This window comes from Megascapheus bottae, unplaced genomic scaffold, assembly GCF_031878675.1.
Source record: "Megascapheus bottae isolate mThoBot1 unplaced genomic scaffold, mThoBot2.hap1 HAP1_SCAFFOLD_47, whole genome shotgun sequence".
Classification (NCBI taxonomy): Eukaryota; Metazoa; Chordata; class Mammalia; order Rodentia; family Geomyidae; genus Megascapheus; species Megascapheus bottae.
The window spans coordinates 2,516,997-2,521,984 of NW_028327641.1; positions in this window are offsets into that span (position 1 = coordinate 2,516,997).

A 4,988-nucleotide genomic window follows, 5' to 3' on the forward strand; every position below is an offset into this window, starting at 1 on the left:
TCTGTCTCTGTCTCTCTGTCTCTGTCTCTGTCTGTCTGCCTGTCTGTCTGTCTCTCTCTCTGTCTCTCTCTCTGTCTCTCTCTCTCTGTGTCTCTGTCTTTCTCTGTTTCTCTCTCTCAGTCTCTCTCTCTCTTTCTCTCTCTCTCTTTCTCTCTCTCTGTCCCTCTCACTCTCTCTCTCTCTCTCTTTTGGTTGTAAGACTTTAATTGTGCACCTGGGCAGTGTCCCTGGGCTCTTCAGCTCAAGGCTACAACCTTAAACACCTTGAGCCACAGTGTCACTTCTGGTTTTCTGGTGATTAAGTGGAAGTAACAGTTTCATGGACTTTAGTGTCTGGCCTGGCTTTGAACTGTGATCCTCAGAACCCAACCTTCTGTGATCATTTCCAGCTTTTTTTTTGGTGTAAGTGGACCAGAGTAATTGAACACAGGGCTTTGTGCATACTAGGCAAGCAAACTACCACTAGTGTGCACTCCAGCCTTAGATAAGGGCTTTCTTTTTCTTTTTCTTTTTTTCACTCATGGGGCTTGAACTCTTGGCCGGGATGTTTACCTTAAGGTCTTCGGCTCAAGGCAAGAGCTCTACCACTTGAGGCACATTGTCATTTTGAATTTTCTGGATTATTTGGAAATAAGATTCTCACAGATTTTTATGCCTGGTCCGTCTTTGAACCTCGATCCTCCAGGGTAGCTAGGGTTACCAGGGTGAGCCACCAGTCACGGGCATTAAACTATTATTTTTTGCATGTCCTATGGCTTCAACTCATGGCCAGAGCACTGTCCTAGGGCTTGCTCAAGGATAGCACTTTACTTCAGCCAGCCAACTCCCGGTCCAAATAGGCCACTCTTGAAGCTAGAATTACAGAGATCTGCCATAATACTGGCATGTCGTTATCTAAGTATATAATTTTTCTTCTATTTTTGATGGCTTTTCCTTAGTGGACATATTTCCTACATATTTTATGGAAAACTTCCTTCCCACTGGGGCCATAAGTTAAGCCTAGTAGAAGAGTTCTTGCCGAGCATGAATGAAGACCCAAGTTCAATTCCTCAGCACAACATAGATAAAAAAAGATAAAAGTGGTGCTGTGGCACATGTGATAGAACTTGCGCCTTAAGAATAAACAAAAACAAAAACAAGGATCGTGCATAGGTCCTGAGTCTAAGCACAGTACTGGCAAAAAAAATTCTGCCCAACGTAGACATTTAAACTTATTGTACTTTTCAAAAACTTTGTTGTCAAGGTGATATAGAAAGAGATTGCTGTTACATATGTAATGAGTACATGTCTTGTAAACACTGTTACCCCCTCCCCCTTTTCTCTTTCCCTTCCCCCAAGTCATAAATTTCATTTACAACAAATATATATGTATTTTCATTCCTGAAAGAAATAGTTTAAAATGTGTTCAAATAAATGATGTAGGTTGATATATTTATCAAAATGGATTACTTGAACTCTAAAATAAACATTCGAGGTAATTTTTCTCATAAAATTGTAGTAATGCTATAAAACTAATAAAAAAGGAATTTTAGTTATTAATTTCTTATGTTTCGCAAAGTAAATACAATGAATACTTGACAAGAATCATGAGAGCAAGATAAAGAGATGTCTTTTAAGAAGGGGACAGGGAAGCTCTAAATCCAGACTGGCCTCCAAGTTGCCTTCAGAAATAATTCTACTTCAGAGTCCTCAGAAGGGTCTCCTTCCTCATGAGAAACAGAATGTCCTTCCTGAGTTAATAGGGGGATGGATTCTGGTTTGTCGAATGGATATTGAGTCTCTTTTAGTGAGATGGATGGGTCTGGATATTCTGTGAGGATGGATTCATTTTCCTCCAATGAATCCAGTATTGAGAGTACACTTGCTGCTTCCCATGGGGACATTTTCCATGAGCCCAGCGTGTGCCCCTTCAGCTTGCACAATAAGTGGAGTGTTACTCTGACTCAGATGGACTGACTCTGGGTGGAGTGTGAAAGGAAACGGAAGGAAATCTGGCTGCTCTTTTTCTTCCTCCATAGTATCTGCAGGTTCAACTGCGTCACACATGGGGTTCAGAGCAAAAGGTATATCCACAGGACTCTAAACCTGTTTGGTAATTTCTACAGAAGGCCCATGCTTTCTGGAGTGCAGTGATGATTCTCAGTCTCCATCAGTCACCAGCTCCATTGGTGGGTTTTTCATCCGGAGTTCAGGATAAGCTCTTCCACGATGACCCAAACCTAAGAATGGAAATAGGTACAGAGTGGACAGAGTGGACTCTGCAAGTTGAAGTGTCACTCAACTTCCATGAGGATCTAATGGAGGAACCTGTAGAACTGGAGTTTTGACTGAACACTGAGGAGGTGTAGGGTCTTTCTAATGAGTGCTTATTCCCGAGTCCTTTCAGAGGACAGACATTACCTGGCTGACACCACCCATAAAGGGCATTTTGCCAAGCTCTGTAGAAGTAAGGGCCAACCAATACCTAGACCACATGGGCTTCCTACTCACAGGCTCTGAGGCACCCACACCAGGACTTCTACTTTTTCTTGGTCTTACTGGTCGCACATTCCTCCAGCTGGTCAAAAAGTATGTGTTTAGAAGAGCAGGTCCAAAGCCGGCATGTGGAGCCTCATATAGAGCTTGAGTTGTGTCAGGGTGTAGCAGTTCTTGAACTCGGAGAAATCACTGGGGTAGAAGTCCATTCACATCGTATAGATGAAACACATGATGCTGTGGGCACATTCGGTAGAAGGAAAGTGAGAGCCTTCTCTCTCCATCCTGAGCCTTCTACCAAAGCCCCTTTCTTGCAGGACTCTAATGCTGTGGCTGTCCTGCAGAGATGTGCACTTATGTGCTGGGAGGGGGGTAAGAGACACTCGAGAACAGGATGACTTTTACACCCCACTTCCAGAAGCTTCTGAGAGAGGCCTCTATGCATCTGTCCAAAGTAAACGCACCTTAAATTAACTAAGTAAATGCTCTAAATAAATCAATAAGTGAATGCTCCAAATAAAGAACTAAATGCTCATTCCTCTAATCTTAGCCACCCAGCAGGCTGAGCTCTGAAGATCACACTGGAAAGCCAGTCTAGTCAGTAAAAGTCTAAAGGCACTTGTCTTCAATTAGGCAGCAAAAAGCCAGAACTTGACCTATGACTCAAATGGTACAGTGCTAATTTTTGAACACCAAAGGGATGGCATTTAGACCTGGGTTCAGGTTCAAGTGGCAGCACTGGACCACACACCAAAATGTAAATGCTTTCAGGTTCTAACAGGCAAAGCTATCACAATCCCTCCCTGATGGCTCAAAAGTGATTCAGCCCCCAGCTTTTCCTCTCACTCCAGTATTTCACAGGCCTCCGCCATTAGTACTGACACCTCATTTCTTACTGGGAAATGGGATTTCCTAGGATGTCACCTAGGTGAGGGCTGCAGTTGGGAGCCACTTACTCATGCCTGAAATCCAACTTCTCAGTAAGCACACTGTTGAGACTCCAGTAGCTTGTGAGGTAAATGAAATGGCATGGTGTCCCAGTCATAATAAAGTAGTTTGTGCACTTATATCATGCTTAGCTCCCCTGTGAACACCGCAGTGAACCAAACAGGCTCAGAGAGGAGCCAAGTATTCCAAGACTTGTCCAGGAGGGGTGAGCAAACCTGGGTTTGGAGGGGGAACACTCACTTTTTCAAGAGAATTTCCAGCAACTACTACATTGTCCTCCAGTATTTGAAATTGTGCAGGAAGTTTCCCACATAAAAGAGATCACCTTTCTGGTAGGCAGGGATCAGCTTTGTCAGCAGCATCTCCAACAGGCCTTCCTCCAGGATCCATAGGTTACAAGGCTCATTCAGAGTCTGAGCTGACTTACCATCACACTATGTTGGCAAAACAGTGGATATTTCAAACGTAGGAATGGGACCACACTTCACACTGAGGAATTGGAATAGAGTAGATTGGAAATGACACACTCTAATCTCAGTATAGTCACTTGAAAGCACACAAGAAGGTTGTAGTGTGTGGGCAGGATGATGGGTTCAAATAGGTTTCCTCTCAATATACCTCATCTGAGTTGCCCTGGAGTTTCCTGGCTTTCTTCCTAGAGAAATGCCTGATATACTGGAATTTTGGCTTGACACTGATCCAGCATCTATTTCTTCAAGTGAGACATCCATATCTCTCATGCCTGAGATGCGAGCCTCCTGACCTTTGGCAACAGCACAGCAACATCTTTCTGGTTCCTGAGCCACAGGCCAAGGGAGCTGGCTTCAGATGGTTGTCACATACAGTAGCTTGGTTACCAGGATTCCATATTCAGTTCCATTGTGAGGGAGGTAGGGTCACCTTTCAAGGCCCAATGACCAAAGCTCCTTGCTCACAGAAGACCTCCCCAAAGACATACTGGAGGCTGAATCTCCCTTCCCACCTCACATATGGATGTAGTAAACAGCACATCTTTTTGTTCAAATCCCAAGTCATTAACTAAGCGTAAGTGCTAGCTTGGTCTCAGGCTCAAGGAGCCTTTCTTAGGTAAGATCCAAACTTAACTGTCACTATTCCCCTTACCCTTCACAAGACATTTTGCTTCACAGTGCCTTCTCAGCTGGCATTTTGCCTCTTGCACATTTTTTTTGCTAGTCCTGGGACTTGACCTCAGAACCTGACCATTGTTCTTAGGCTTTCTTTAGGCTATAGCTGTCCCACCAAGCCACAGCACCACTTCCAGCGTTTTCTATGTATATGGTACTGCAGAATCAAACCGGAGTCTTTTTGTGTGGTAGCCAAGCACTCTACAAATAGATGAAACACCCAGGCCATCTTGCACATATTTTTCACTTCAATCTACTAGGACGTTGTTAGGTTTCTGTATCCTAATCTATTTTTCTTCCTGATGAATATCTGTGCTGTCATCTGTAAAAATGCAAGTGGGAAAATCACAGAAGCATTGGTGACATAAACAAAAGTCTTACAGACATAGATAAGTGTTCATTCTTTGTAGGAGAAAGGAT